This window comes from Belonocnema kinseyi, chromosome 1 (genome assembly GCF_010883055.1).
Source record: "Belonocnema kinseyi isolate 2016_QV_RU_SX_M_011 chromosome 1, B_treatae_v1, whole genome shotgun sequence".
Taxonomy (NCBI): Eukaryota; Metazoa; Arthropoda; class Insecta; order Hymenoptera; family Cynipidae; genus Belonocnema; species Belonocnema kinseyi.
In genome coordinates this window covers 31879608-31897268 of record NC_046657.1, presented here as the reverse complement: position 1 = coordinate 31897268, position 17661 = coordinate 31879608, and positions in this window count along the sequence as shown.

Sequence of the window (17661 nt, the reverse complement as noted above, 5' to 3'; positions counted from 1 at the left end):
ATTTCTGCTACAATAAATTTTCAAAATAAAAAATTATTTTTAATTTTCCTAAGAATCTTAAGAAAATGTTTTTATTCTTTTGAAGTCTTTCACAATTCTTGAAAAGCTTCTAAATTTTTTTTTTGAGATTGGCAAAAATCTACATTTTATTTTTAAATTCGGCTGTGGGTATTTGCACTAAAATTTCGGTATGAATAGCCGAATTTTTTTGGGACGTAAACTTCTTTTAAATGATTTGAAATAATTTAAATTTCTAAATTTAATTTGAATCTTTTTAAAACCTCTAAATATCTCTTAAAATTACTGTAATTTTTCTACAAATAATAAGTGGTAAATTATTTTTAAAATATATGTAGAAGTTCCGAAACAGATTTCAAAAATTATTAATTTGAAAAAATTTCAAACCACTGTTAGATTTCTCAAGATTTTTCAATAAAATTTTAAAGCTTCTCAAGGATGGTTAAACTATTTAAAATAAAAACAATGTAACTTATAATTTCATAATTGTTAAGTTAAAAAAAAATCTTTCAATTTTTAATGTGTCTAGCTCAAAGTTACATAAAATAATATAATTTTGAACATTTTTAATGTTTATTGCTTGTTTCTTTAATTTAGAGTATTAAAAATGTTATTGAGCATTTGAACATACAATTTTTGAATTAAAAAACTTTTAAATTTTAATTTTAAAAGTTTGAAATTCAAGAATTCTACTTTGAATGCATTAATTTTTTGTTTATTAATTTTAATGGAAAAATGTTTAGAATAGAGTTCGATTTTTTAAATTTTGTGGACCGTGAAAAATCTTTGCGAACCGGGAGTTTTTTTCTTTACTTAAAACGGCCACCCTGAACCAAGAATCCAACGTCCAAATTTGGAAAACCACCATAAAATGTTCCTATTTTAATTTGAAAAAAAAGATAACCTTAAAAAAAATGTGGAAAAAAAAATAAAAAAAGAGGAAAAAAAGTGAGAAGATAAACTAAATCCCCTTACTTATCTTTTTTTATCTCTTTCGTCTCTTTTATTTTTATTATTATCAAATCACAATAAAAAATTGATAATAATAAAAATAAAAAAGATTGAAGAAATAAAAAAAAGAGAAGGAAGGGGATTATTTGTACAAAATTTGTTGTCTTCAAGAATTTTCTTTGTTTTGTTTAAAGAAAATCTTAAAAAAAAATGGGAACATTTTATGTTGGTTGTCCAGATTTTAATTAATTTCTTAAATTTCAATTCGAATCTTCGGTACCCTATTTTTTATTAAAAAACTAAGAACCTTGAAAGGAAATAAAATAAAGTCCCGGCAGTATTAGTAAGTGCTAATCAAATGAAACTCTTTCATAAGCGTGACAGAATACGAGAGAGAAAAAGGTGGAGAAAGAGAGAGTCAAGCCTGTAAGAAAATTCAGTTGAAAAAAAATAGGAAAAAATCAACCCGTCGGTAAAAAAAGTGCCACTTAAGAAGGTTGAAACTTGAAGACTTGTGAATCTGAATTATTAATTGTATTCACAGGAGTTGACCGTTAGTGTTCGGGAATAATTTTTTTCATGCAGTACGATATTGTACCAAATATATTGACCTAACTGAAAATATCGCGAGATGTGAGTCGCTGAGTCGACTTGGGCTTCACGCGACGAAAGTACATAAAAATCCATCAAGTGCATATTTTTTCTTTCGATTCAATGAGGATTAGTTTCCGAGATATCAAGGTTTGAGTATTTGCCCGCCAGTCGAATCAGCGACGCATATCTCGCACTGCGCATGTGTCGCGTTCTGAGCCGGATTGGTCACCGTTGGCGCGCTTATTCAAAATGATTAAATGTGCAATTTTCTGTACACTATTGTCCGCGTGAGTAAAAACTGATATTAAAATTAGACTTCATGTTTAAAATAAGTTTTTTTTCTTCATAAAACCGAACACTCCTGGTCAGAATTAGAATGTTTCTAATAGCGACTCTAAAAAAAATTCAAGAGTAGAACTATTGATCTTAATTACTTATGTGCCATAGATAAATCGATGTACAGATGTATTTTCATAGCTTCATCCAAAATAATCCTGCCTTTAAGAAACCTACTATGTGAATACAGAATAAAAAAAAGTAAAAAAATAAAGATAGGCTGTGGCTGAGAAGTTAGTTGAGAGCTATTTTTATAGCTTTTTGAGTTAAATAAAACTAGGGAGGAGATGATATATTTTCACTATATTTTAAATATGCTACAATAGGAAAATGAAATTCGTGGCCGTGTTTTTTCTAAACTAGGCCACGATTTACAGGAAGCGTATCAATAGACTCAAAATAAAAGGAAAATACTTCCGCAAGGAAATATTTAATGGATTCGTTCGCGTATATCCAGGCGCGATTTGCTGATTGTTAAAATTTATTTATCATTCCTGTCCTGTAACTTTCGAAAATAGATAAGAAACTCGTCCGTAAATGTTAGTCTCGTAATTGTGATTCTTTTGTGAGAATGATTTTGTTTTAGAAGGAATGTAATCTTGCCGATTTTTAAGTAATTGCGACGTGCACTCAACACCCTAGAAATCAACTATTTTTAACACAAGCATATTTTGCCGGTATTGAAAAGAAAAAGTAATGATAAAAAAGGAAACAGAATATATTTAGATATCCGCCCTGATAAACTTGTAATATCTCTGATTCGCCATAAAGGCAACTGTAACCAAGAGACATTCCTAGCAATATTTCTAGAAATAATATCCGATGTGGAAAAAATTGTATCTATTATTGTACCTATACATATCTGTGCAATAAAGTTACCCTTAACGATGTATACATTTTTTTGAATTAATTAACCCTAGACCGGTAAACCGGGGCTCCACGACACCCCAGTCAAGATTTAAAGTGTGCTCCTGACGAAGAGCAGGTGCAGGTTGGTTTAGCACCCTAACCATAATTCACTTTAACTATTTGGTAGTCGACCTCAGTCAAATAGCGAACGCGTTAATGTTCGGTGTGAGTTCTGTGCAGCAGTGAATATAGTGTGGCGTTGCGCTGCACCCCGGTTTACCATTCACGTTCTAGAATTGAGTGGGTAAGGTAAATATCCCATTTTGGGCGAGTGACCCAGTTTGTGCGAATGCTCACATACTGTAGGTAAATCCATGGTAATCTTAAAGTGTACGACACTAGTAATAGTTTATTCACATTCTAGAATTGATTTAAGATATTTTTGATATAGGTTTTATAGTCATTTTATTACGTATTCGTGTTCTTTAAACGTTATATAGTAACGCGTGTCGCCATCTGTGGCAGATCGAGCATAACATTACTCTCGACTTGTTAGTTCGCAAGTTGACAGGCTGCGTAGTTTTTAGTTTCAACAGTGCTCCAAAATTTGTGTGGCGCAAAAGTTTTGATTGAAAAGTATCAATCCCAAGCTTGACGAATGTGTTCTTCAGTATTAATGAAAACTAATTGATAATTCGGATGTTTCCTTCCGCCTTAATACGGACGGAAAAAATGGCTGGAGGAATTTGTGCGAGTCTTTACAAACAGCACGGCTGGATAAAAATTAGGAGTTTTTTAAAGATAACAAGCACACTATTTAAATTCTGAAAGTTTTCTCCTGTTATGATGCCTGTTTTTGTTATGCATTTGTATTGAATAATTGACAAAAATGTGCGGCAAACGATTACAACGACAATGAGATAGCAAATTTAAAATTGCAAACGAGAAAAATATTCTTTTTCTTTGAATTACGTGATTTATTACGCTGATAAATTTTTATGTGAAAATTGTGAAATTCCTAGTGACAAATTAAATTGGGAGTCAGTTTTAATCAATGACTATATCCATCTACTGTAGGAAATATAACATAGCGTCATTCGCCCAAATTGGGACATTTGATTCGCCCAAACTGGGCCAGAGGAAAAATTCATTCGCCCAAATAGGTTCATCGGTAAAGCATGAAATATTCTTTATTATTCAGTAAAAATGGTTAGTTTACATCGATAAGCAGACAAAGTATTAATGGAAAATGTTCAAACTGTGCATTATTAGGAACTTTTATCGATTTATACGATTTAAAATACTTTTACAAGCAAAATACGCCAAACAAATCCTTACATTCGCCCAAATTGGGAAATTTACCTTAAGTGAATTTCAGTTTTTTTTTGTTAAATCAGTTTAAATAGATGTTTTAAGCATGATTTTAAAAGTTCTAAGTTTGCAAATTTTTTAAAATATAAAAATAGCAAAGAATGAGGTATAGTAAATTTCAGTCGGATAGTATAACGATTTCATTTGGACGTTGTAAGCACAAAAAGGAAGACCCTTCGATGGTCCCTGCGTTTCTGGTTCGAAATGCTCGATCAAGGAGGAATATGATCTTGCACAATTTCTGCAGTGCAGATAAAAATTTGGTTGGACAAGATTTTTTAAAAAAACTTAGAAAAGGACTTGTTGAACCACACTTCAAATAATTAGGTTTTTTTTTAAGAATTAGCAAAAGTGGCTTATATGGGCTTAAAGCGCGATTATTTTTCTTTAAAATCCCGTTTATTTTATGAAATTGGTCAATTTCTTGAAAAACTACGTTACTTTTTATAAAAAAAGTCAATTTTGCGGAATTTGCAGGTTTTTTCTCATATTTACCAAATTATTCAACATTTTTTGAAAACTTAAGAGAATATTGTTATTACCATTGTTTTCTACATTAAAAAACGAAAAAAATGCGCTATATTAAAGTAGTTTCACTGCACATAGAAAGCATTGTGCCACGGTACAAGTTTGGGGTGTAGCGGAACCCCGGTTTAACATTATAGGATGAGCCATCTCAGTTTACCAGTCTAGGGTTAAATATTGTCTACTTCCCAAACATTCTTATTATAAGTCAACGAGCCGATAATGAACTTCTTTAGTAAGGAACATCGCCACTTATAATCCAGCATAATTCACTTCTAATCTATAGTGATCCACTTGTAATACAGCAGAATTCACTTGTAATCCAGCGTAATCCACTTGTAAGCCAGGGTAATCCATTTTAAATACAGCTTAATCCACTTATAATGCAGAATAATGCGCTTGTAATACGGAATACTGAATTTGCAACCCACGGCATGGAACTTTAAATCCACGGTAATCCATTGTTAATCCAGAGGAATCCACTTTTAATCCATATATTTCAGATAAATATACGCTTACTACAGAGTAATCCAATTACAATTCATATGATTTGCTATTATTCGTTTGTATTGATAAATTAACTTATAATATGCATTAATCCAGAGTAATCCAGAGTAATTAACTTGTAATCTATGGTAATCCACTTTTAATCAACGGAAATCTATTTCTAATCCAGAGTAATCGACTCTTTATCCATATAATTTGAAGAAACATACACGTACTACAGAGTAATGCGATTGTAATCCATATGATTTGGTATAATCCAATTATAATCTAGAGAAATCCAGTCTTAATCCATATATTTAGGAAAAATATATTTAGGAAAAATATATTTCTATTACAGAGTAATCCGATGGTAATCCATATAATTTGGTATAATCCAATTATAATCCAGAGTAATTAACTTGTAATCCACAGTGATACACTTTTAATCCACGGTAATCCATTTTTAATTCAGAGTAATCCTCTCTTAATCCATCTGTTTTTGAGAAATATACTCATACTACAGAGTAACCCGATTGTAATCCATGTAATTTGATATAATCCAAGTGTAATCCAGAGCAATTAACTTGTAATCCACGGTAATCCACTTTTAATCAACGCAAATTCATGTTTAATTCAGAGCAATCCTCTCTTAATGCATATATTTTGGAGAAATATATTCGTACTGCAGAGTAATTCGTTGTAATCCATGTAATTTGGAATAATTCAATTCTAATCCAGATTAATCTACTCTTAATCCATGTATTTCGGGAAAATATATTTCTACTACATAGTAATCCGATGGCAATCCATGTAATTTGGTATAATCCAATTATAACGCAGAGTAATTAACTTGTAATCCACGCTAAGGGAGAGTTCACATATGATGTCACGCTTTATTAACGAGACCCCACCTATAATATTACGTCACGTTCTTTGGACCCCCCCCCCCATTTCACAATTTTTAAAATAAATATAAAATACTTTTCGGAATCTTCTCAAATATGAGAATCAAACGTTACATAAACATAATCAAGAATATCAAACTGATCATTAACACATTTTTATTCTTCTCAAAGAACATATGAAATAGCTAGGATATATATGGACTTAATACTTTTCCGGTTGTTAATTAAAAACAAGAAAACCTTTCGCTCCCTAATCTATTTTTAATCCACCATAATCCACTTCTAAACAATATATTTCAGATAAATATACTCGTACTACAGAGTAATCCGATTGTAATCCATGTAATTTGGTATACTCCAATTGTAATCCAAAATAATTAACTTCTAATCCACGGTAACACACTTGTAATCTACGTTAATCCAGGTAATCCACTCTTAATCCATGTATTTCGGAAAAATATATTTCCACTACAGAGTAATCCGGCGGTAATCCATATAATTTGGTATAATCTAATTATAATCCAGAATAATTGACTTGTAATCCACCGTAATCCATTTTTAATCCAGAGTAGTCCACTCTTAATCTATATATTTCGGAAAAATATACTTCTACTACAGAGTAATCTATTTGTAATCCATAAAATTTGTTATAATCCAATTGTAATCCAGAGTAATTAACTTTTAATCCAATGTAATGCACTTTTATCCACGGTAATCCATTGTTAAACCACAGTAATATCATTCCAATCCATTTAATTTTTCATAATCCAGGGTAATCCACTTCTTATCAAGGGTACCACACTTTCAATTCATGTATTTCAGATAAATATACTCGTACTGCAAAGTTATCCACTTGTAATCTAGCGTAGCTCACTTGTAATCAAGCCTAATCCACATTAATCCACTTTAAATCCATGTATTTCAGGAAAATGTGATCGTACCATAGTAATCCACTTGTAATCCATTTAATTTTGTATAATGCATTTGTTTTTTACCTAAAGTAATCCACTTTAAATTCATGGATTTCAGAGAAATATACTCGTACTACAGAGTGATCCGATTGTAGTCCATATAATTTGGTACAATCAAATTGTATTGATAAATAAACTTATAATACACAATAATGCGGAGTAATCCAGAGTAATTAGCTTGTAACCCACGGCAATACATTTTTAATCAACGGTAATCCATTTTAATCCACGTTAATTTATTGTTAATCCTGAGTAATCGAGTTTTCATTAATATATTTAAGAAAAATATACTCATAATAGAGAATAATCCGATTGTAATCTATATAATTTAGTGTAATTCAGTTCTATTGATAAATAAACTTCTAATACGGCATAATCCAGATTAATTCACTTGTCATCCAGATTAACCCACTTTTAATTAATGTATTTCAGACAAATAAACTCGTTCTACAGCGTAATCCACTTTTAATCAACGCTAATCCATTGTTAATCCCGAGTAATACGATTGTAATCCATGTAATTTGGTGATGTCCAATTCTATTGGTAAATAAACTTATAACACGGAATAATCCAGGGTAATCCACTTCTGATCTAGAATAAACTACTTTTAATTAATGTATTTCAGAGAAATATACTCGTACTACATAGTAATACACTTGTAATCCACTTTAAATCCATAAGGTTCAGAAAAATATACTCGTTCTAAAGTAATCCACTTGCAATCCATATACTTTGGTATAATCCATTTGTATTAACAAATAAACGTATAATGCGGCATAATCCAGGGTAATCCACTTGTGATCCAGATTAACCTAGTTTCAATTAATGTATTTCAGACAAATATACTCGTACTACAGAGTAATCAACTTGTAATCCAGACTAATTAACGTCTAATTCACTGTAATCCACTTTTAATATGTTGTAATCCATTTGCAATCCACGGATATCCATTTTTAATCCATAATAATCCACATTTAATCCATATTTTTCAGAGAAATACGCTCGTAACCCCCGTGCAATCCAGAGTAACCAATTTGTAATCGAGAGTAATCAACTTGTAATCCATTGTAGTCCGCTTGTAATCTATGTTTCTCAGATAAATATACTCACACTACAGAGTAATCCCATTGTAATCCACGTAATTTGGTGTAATAAAATTGTATTGATAAATCCACTTACAAAACGGCACAATCCAGAATAATCCACTCGTAATCCAGTGCAATCCACTTTTAATCTGTTCATTTCAGAGAAATATACTCGTACTACAGAGTAAGCCCATTGTAATTCATATAATTTGTATTGATAAATCCACTTATAAAACGGGATAATCCAGAATAATCCACTTTTAATCCAGGGTAATTCACTTGTTATACAGCGTAATTCACTTCTAATCGTTTTATTTCAGAGAAATATACTCGTACTACAGAGTAGTATATAATCCACTACCGTGGATTACCCTTGTATCCCATGTAATTTGGTGTAATTCAGTTCTATTGATACATAAACTTATAATGCGGCATAATCCAGAGTAATCCACTTGTAATCCAACGTAATCCACTTTTCATTAATGTATTTCAAAGAAATGTACCCGCCCTGTAGAGTAATCCACTTATAATTAATTTGTAATCCAGGGTAACCAATGTGTAATCCACGTGTGATACAGGTTAATCGAACTGTAATACAGCTTAATCCACTTTTAATCAATGTGATTTGGTTAAATGCACTTATAATTCGGCCTAATCCGGGGTAATCCGATGTAATTCATTTAATTCGGACCAATCCACTTGTAGTCCCGTATATACGAGAGTAAGCCTTTCTTGTAATCTATATAATCGAAGTAATCAAGTCGTAAACCGAAAAAATCCACGAGTAATCCTTATAAGTAGGAGAAATTTACTTGCAAAGCGGATTATTTTAGACTAATCCACTTGTAATCCATGTAATTTAGAGTAATCCACTTGTAATCCAGTTTATCTTGAGTAATCCACTTTTAATTGCTATGATTCGGAGAAATTCACTTTTAATTCATGTAATTCATAGTAATCTACCTGTATTTCGGAGTAGCTAAGGGTAACCCACCTTTAATACATAAAATTCGGAGTAAGCATCATAAGACTGAACAATCCTATTGTAATTCGGTGTAATTGAGCTTAATCTATATAATTTGTAGTAATTCATATTTAATGTGGAAAAATCCAGAGTTATATAAATAATTTGGAAAAATATCTTGTAATTCAGAGTAATCAAATATAGTAATGCACTTTTAATTCGGCGTAATCCAGTTTAATCTATATAAATGATAGTAACTCACATGTATAATCCGTCACGAGCAACAGTAATATAAACAATTCGGGAAAATATCTTGTAATCCAGTGTAATCCATTTACTTCAAATTAATCCACTTGTAATCCCGATAAACCACAGAAATCATATTGTACCTATATAATTCTGAACAATCCACTTGTAATCCGACTATACATGAGTAGTCCCTTTTTAATCATCATATTTCCGAGTAATCAACTTTAATTCGGTGTAAGCCACAGTAATCCATATATTTGACAATAGGCCATTTGTCGTTCACTAATAATCCATTCTAATCCACTTATAATCTAACTAATTCGAAGTGATTGAGGTAATTCAAGTAATTAATTGGTAATCCAGAGTAATGCAGTTGATTTGGAATAATTTAAAAATATTAGTATTCCAAATTCTGTTTAACACTTTGTTAAAAATTTGTTCTTTTTTTGTTGAAAAATCGATTTGATGGTCAATAATTAATCTTCTTCGTTCAAAATTCATGTTTTTAGTTATAATTTCAAATACAGTGGAACTCTTTTATAGCGCCGATTTTGGGGCTGAGTGCTCGCCTGAGTGACAACCACAAACCCCCGCACAGCTCCTGTTCACCTACCTGCGGTGCGGTGTCGATTATATCGGAAGGGCTACAGAAGAGAGGCCTATAGAAGGGTATCACTGTATTTGGTTAAGAAATAATATTATTTCTAGAAAATTTAACAATTTTGTTTAAAAGTATGTGAAAATTTAACTACTGCATTATTTATTTAAAAAGTTTGATTAGAAAATAATTTAACTATTGTGTTGAAAATAATTTTTTTAAATAATTTTTTTTTTACTGAATATTGACTTGTTCCATTTTTTGTAAAAGTTTATTTTTATTTGTTGAAAGTTCGTTTTTTCTCGGAAATTTCGTGTTTTTGGTAGAAAATTAAGATCCTTAATTGTTCGAAAAGTCACCTTTTTGATTTGAAACTTAACTACTTTGTTGAAAATTCGTTTTTATTTATTTATTATTTTATTATAAAATTTTTTTTTGTCTGAAAATTGAACTATTTTATTTCTGATTGCAAATGTATCTTTTTTAGTTGAAAATTCAAGGGATTGGTTTTAAGTTGATCTACTTCGTGAAAAGTTAATTCTCAATTCGTTGAAGATTCTTAATTTTAGTTGAAAATAAAAATGTTAAAAATTTAACTATTTTTTTTTTAATTATTTGGAAAATTAATTTTTTTGTCTACAAATTTAAGTGCTACACTTTTGGTTAGAAACTTACCTTTTTTTGTATTTTTAGAAGAAAATTTATAATTTTATTTAAAAATTTTTCTTTTTTTAGATGATAATATTTCTGTAGTTCAACATTTAACTATTTTGTTGAAAATTCGTATTGTTTAGTAGAAAATTAATTTTTTTATAACCGATAATGTCACTCTGTGTTAAAAATTTACCGGTTATCGGTGGCTCTGCATTTTCAAAATAGTAAATTTTTTGATAAGTTCAAATCGATCACCAGAGTATGATTTCGATAATGAATGTGTCTGCGTAAATTTTGATTTCAGATAAGACAGAATATATATTTTTAATTTAATGGTGAAGCATTCCTTTTTTTGTTAATAATTTGTAACTTTCACTTTAGTGCTTATTGACCAACTCATATTTTGATCCCAATAATTAAAACCCATTTAAATTCCACATTTATTATTTTCTAACTACATGGAATTAAATTCCTTTTAAGGCCATGTGACGAGAGTATGATCAAACCTGGTCTTCAATTTTTTCCCCAACTTACGTTTAAACGAAATGTGGTATCGCTCTGAAGGTTTGGGAAATGAAAGAGGAGGTAATAAAGTCCATGTCTCTGCTTTATTCCAGTGGAAATTTTGAGAAAAAATTTTTTTGAAGAAAATACCAGCGGAAGTTTTCTTTCCCAACTTACGTCCACACGGAATGAGATATCTTGTTAAAAATTTGGCACGATAAATAGAACGCATAAAAGAATGTGTCTCTGGTCCTAAATAATTAGAACAGTGAGAAAGTTTTTTTTTAATTACTATTTTGGAGAAATACCGACCGTGCTGTCGTCAAACCCTGCGAGCAATTTGCAATGATGTCATTGGGCTAGTTTTGAGGTTTATATTTTCAAATTGGGGCAAAACAAAAGAAATCGCTAACGAACATTCTGCGCAAGTAATGCAAAAACTAATGTTTGCACTTTAAATGCAAATAAACATATTTGGTCTGACATACGTATCAGTCTGATATCAGCTGTGTCAAAGCAGCACTAGCGCAGCGAGTAGACAACTTCGAACTTCTAGGGGTCTGTGGGTAAAACAGATTGCATGATTACCGTCAGAGAAAGTTAAAAGTCAAACTTCTGCTGTAAAACCCAAATGCATCCATCGATAATCATTATTTGCATAAATAAACTTTTTTCTTCCTCCAACTCTTTGCAAGGCCACAAGCGATCCTTTAATATTTATTAACATTTCTCGAAAAAAATTTCCGTGTTATTTAAACTTTTATTTTTCAATATGGGTGAAAAAATATTGATCTTAAGGCTGACTTGATTAACTGTTATACTCATCACATGGCCTCAATACGCCTAAGTTCTGTTGTAACTTCAAAATTCAGTTCTATTTCACCAATAGAGAGAAATTCTACTTTTATATCAACTTATTTCTTTCAAACCCAGAAAGGAGAAGGGGGATCAGAAACCGAATTTAAAAGGAATTCCAGATTCCAATTACGCTCAATTCTTTTTTTTATTTGCTGGGGATGCATTCTCCATCAAACATAGCTTTGTTGTAGAGAATCCTGCCTTACAACTGATACTCTAAAATAATAATCTATCGGACGGTTTACGCCCACTGGAACATCATCCACTTCCTTTTTGTTTAACCTTGTAACCACACGGCTGAACATGTTTATTTTCGCCCGGGTTCTTTTTCCTTTGGAAGAATATATTCCAGTGAGAATACCACTTGTGTTCAATATAGCAACAACGTCACCATCAGACGTTGATAATACAATTTCTTCTTGGGTCGGCATGGGCTCATAGACATTTCTTCTTGTTTGTACCAGAATTGGCGAATTGGGATTAAAAGTGTATCTTCTAAATTCGAATCGCCGGAGCGGATTGATACAGGGAATAATCCGAATAAGTCCAAGTTGTCCAAGTCCATATCCAAGTATCTTAATATCAGGATTTCTGCTATTATAAGCGGTGCCAGGAGGAGACCTGGACCTGATACGCACAAAATGCTCCGGCCTGGCAGGAGCCTGAGATATATTGCGAAGAGAAGAAGATGAAGATGCCCGCCATTGACCCGGGCGGGGAGTATGAGGCCAATCGAAATCAGTGTCACGGTCAGACAGTGAACCTAATTCTGTAAGAAGTAATAGAAGAATAGTTTTTTAAAATTGATCCGAAATTTTTCGATATCCCTGAATAAGGTATGCAAAAAAATCCTAATACCCTTCGATCTCCCAGAGTCTAAATTTCAATGTGATTCGTTCAGAGGTTACCATGTGTGCACGTCTAAATTCTGACGTGGACGTGACGATTTAAGACTACAATACATGATTCAATCCACTCGTAATCTTGACTGAAAAACGTTCCATTTTAGTCTAACTCGCGCATATCAGTACTGTGGCCATCTTGTATGAGCACGGATGGTACACGCCGCCAAACGGTGCACGTCAGAATTTTTACGCACACATATTATACATATTCTGGATTCCCCCGGAACAAATTCAGATAAAATTCGAACTAATTAGAGCCGTAACTAGTCTTTGTTGTGTCCGGTGCGACATGATCATTTTCCGCCCTTATCCCAAACGCCACGGAACAATATTTGGATATTTGCGCCCAAGCCAACTGGAATAAACTTTTTTTTTCTATAAAGCGTAAACTAAAAATGTATTTATGTGTTGCCGTTTGCGCCCCTTCGAGACAACTAAGGCGACTAAAATAATTTTCTCAAAAATAGTTAAATAGTTTAAAATTTCTACAAAAAAGCTGGAGTACCTGCACCCCTCCAATCAGAGCTCTGGAACTAATTGTGGATAAACACAGAGTTTAAAAAATAGTAAATAGAACAGAATGAATAGTAAATCCAACAAACTATTATTGTGTAAAGCTTAAATATATTTCAAAAGTAATTAGGAATGCATTATATTATTTTATTTACCAATAGAATTAAGAATAACCGCCAATAATAAGACCAGGGTATAAGCGATCCTCATTTTTTACAATTATAGGACAGACTGCGGAGTTAATCATTTAACTGATAAGTATTCTGTTCCTTCATTAGAGTAAATAATGTTTTGAGCTTGTCCGTTTATGATTATATTTAAATATTATTTTTTTACGAGATTGGATTTGTATTTCATGAGTCAGTTGGAAGAGAAAAAAATTATTTATTTAGCTTGATAAAATTAACGTTACAATTGATATAATCTTGTATATTTTAGGATAAGCCGGTTTTTACGTGGTACATTCATTTACAATATACAATATAGCCCATTTATTGTTTCTGAAAACTAATATTAATGCAACAAAATATATATTATTCAGTGTTTAGAAGTTTAAGTATCACAATTCTTAGGGACGTGATCATGTGGAAATTTTTTTAACTTTTAATGCTTCCCACTGAAAATTAATTTTTATTTGGAAAGCTTTTTTTTGGAATAATTTAATTTTAAAGGTTTATGTTTAAAAGGTTTTTAAATCTTGAACATTAAAAATTACGGAATATTATTTTATTTTTATTTTAGAGGAAGTCATCACATCAATTAAATTTTTGTTAAATTCAATAACAATAAAAAATTCTATAATTTAAGCAGCTTTGATTTTGAAACATTCGATTTAGTATACAATTCAAAAATTTAAAACTACAATTGCATCGAATTGATAATTATTTTTATTTAAAAGTTAAAATGTTTAAATAAGTCAATTTGGAACACTTTAATTAGCACTAATGCAATTTCAATTTGATTTTTAGGGATATAATCTTCTAAGTTCTAATTTACAAATATTTCAATTCTTAACGTTTTAAAACTTTTCTATTTTCCAAATTTAAATCTGAAATAATTCCCATTAGATATTCTTTAACTGGAAAAGACTCCTAAACTTTGAATTATTTGAATTTATTTGTTTTGAATTACTTTTCGCTTTCAATTACTCGCTTTTGAATTATTCGCTTTGAATTACTTGAATCCCCTGAGTTCGTTGAATTCTTCGAATTACTTGAATCTGCCGAAACTAATAAAAGCAAAAATAATTTTGTATTGTTGTTAGAAGAATTAAGGTTTGCTTTTGAAATTATTTTTTCAGTTGTTTAAAATATATGTATATGATTTATTCATATCTTAATATAATTGGAAATTAGTTTAAATTGCGCTCGCAATTAAAAATCGTAAAATTTTAATGTTTAAATTAAAGGTCAAGGCATCGGCAATTGAAACTTAGTGATTGTGAACTCTCTTTTGTTAAAACTCCTTCGGCTTTAACAGAGATATTTTAATTAGTTCTTGCTCAAAACTTCCTGCCAATTTTACGTTGGGCCCAAGATTTTAAAAGATTTTTAAAGATTCAATTAAATTTTCAAAATTTTCGCTGTTCTTGAACAGCGAATGAAAAAAACTTTTTTGGTTTAAAGAGTATGTACTTTGTCAAAATTCACCTTTTTGGTTGATTATTCATCATTACAGTTGAAAAAACTTTTTTTACTTTTATTATTTCGTGGAAATTTTTTTTGGAATAATTATTCAACTAAAAATTAAAATCTTCCATATATTTGGTTAAACATTGATCTTTTTCAGCTGGAAATTCAACTATTTGGTTGAAAATTTCTGTATTTCGTGGAAACTTTGTGTTTTGTGTTAGAATATTAATCTTCTTGGAGACTAATTTATCTTTTTAATTGAAAATTTAACTGTTTCGTTAAAAATCCATCTATGCTGTCGAAGAAGTCTTTTTTTTTGGTCGAAAATTCATCTTTTGAGTTGAAAATTCAACTATTTGGTTCCAAATTATTTTTTTTTGGTTAAAAATTTGACACTTTAGCTATATTTTTTTCTTTTTTGCTAGAAAATTAATGTTTTTACTTGAAAATTCCCCTATATATTATGAAATGTTATATATTTAATATTGTAAACAATTACGACCAAAAAGTTACAAATTTTTAACAAAACAGTTAAATGTTTAACCAAAGAAATTAAATTTTAATCAAAGGGATAAATTTTCTACCAAATAAGAATAATTTTTAATAAATTACATTATTTTTCATTCAAATATATTTAATTTTGAAGGAACATTTTCTGCCAGATAATTAAATTTTTAACCAAAAAGGTTAATTTTGTACCAAGAACAAGTCAAATTAACAATGAAATCCGTCAATTTTAAACTAAAAAAGATACATTTTTAACAAAGAATAGAGTAGAGTATTTTCGAAGTGGGACGATGGTCGTGGGGGCTGAAGCGTAGGCTTTGGACCCTCTCCTTCGGCTTGCGGGTTCGATTCCCGCCTCGCACTCTGGAAGAGTCTCGGTGGCCCATGCGGTGAACACTAGCCTAGCAAGGGAGTTGTTCATCTCCGGAGAGTCGTGGGACCGGTACCTCTAGAGAAAAAGGTTTTCTCTAAGTACTTAAAGCTGTTGCTCTTGGTGGTTCGGAACCCACCTTAAACTGTAGGTCCCCCTTCCACCACCAAGTAAGTGTGTGGAGGGTGTGTAAAGGAATAGAGAAAGTGTAAGAAAAACGTAAACCCTTAGGGGACACATTAGAAGCTTCCACTACAGAGTAGAGTATTTTCCATTAGAGAAACAAGTTTCCAAGAAAAAATAAATTTTCAACGAAATAGTTACATCCTAAGCCAAAGAAATGAATTTTCAATCAAAAAGATTAAATTTTTATTTCAAAAATCGACAGAAAATTTAGTTAAATTTTTGTTTAAAAAACTCAATATTAAGAAAAACTAATTTTTAATAAGAAAGATTAATTTTGAACCAAAAAAATTTAATTTTTAATGGAATTTTCAATTAAAAAAATTAATAATTAAATAGTTTTAAATACTTTTAAATGAAAAAGAATTCAGCTTATATAAAAAAAGAAGACCTCTCTACCAAAAGATGAATTTTCAATCCAAAAGTACTAATCTTTTATTGAAAAAGATAAATGGTCCACCAAAACTCAGTAAGAAAATCTAAATATTTTTATTTAAAAATTCATTCTTTTGAATTAAAAATTCTACTATTCCATTTTTTGTTGAAAATAGATATTTTTAATTCAAAATTGATATTTTTTTAGTTGAAAATCCTACTATTTTGATAAAATTAAGCATTTTTCGTTGAGAATGAAACTTTTTTGGCTGAATACAATTTAAGTAATTTTTTTAAAGTTGAACTACTTTGCGAAAAATTTATTTTTCGTTTCGTTAAATATTTATAATTTTAGTTTTGAATGAACTTTTTGGTTAAAAATCCAACAACCTGGATGAACTACTTTGAACTACTTTATTAAAAATTTATTTTATTTGTGAGATTCACCTCTCTGGGTAAAAGTCCAACTACTTGGTTGAAAATTTGTTGGGGGGGGGGGGGGGTCAAAATGAATTTTTCAATCTGAAAATTGAAAAATTTCAACGATTTAACGATTTTGTGCCCTCGTTTACTTTAGAGTCATTTTCAGAAATATTTTATATGTTTTTTTTACTGTTTATTATTTCTTATTTAGCTTGTTTCACCAAATAAACAACATTTTTTAATTAAGTTTTATATTCATTTCTCACGTTCCTTTAATTCAAAATTGACTTTTCTACGTTTTAAAGGAAGTTAATTAATTTACAAATAATTTTCTAAGGAAATTAAAAATATATTTTTAATGACCTAATTATTAAGATTGTACTATACACGAGTTTGAATACGACTTTCCTTGTGTACTACACTAATTTGACTGAAGTTCAATTTAATAATTGGAACCATTTTATGAACAACAAGAGCCTTTTGAATTTCAGGAGTTCTTTCTTTTTCATATAATTCCAAAGCTTATAATTAAAAAGGGACCTGTACATAATCTTGCAAAGGGTCCTATACATGAACTTGCAAATAAACCTGCACATGATCCTGCAAAGGAACCTGTACATAAACCAGAAAAGGAACCTGTATGCAAGTCAACATTTGAAGGATCCTCTACAGATTCCTTCACAAAAGTGAATTGAGACGCGGCTTCGTAGGAACTAATACGTGAGGGTTCACTAGTAGCTTGAGCGTTCATTTGCAGTTTCATGTACAGGTTCCTTTGCAGGATCATGTACTGGTTCTTTTGCAGGATCACGTACAGGTCCCTTTTTCAGGATCAT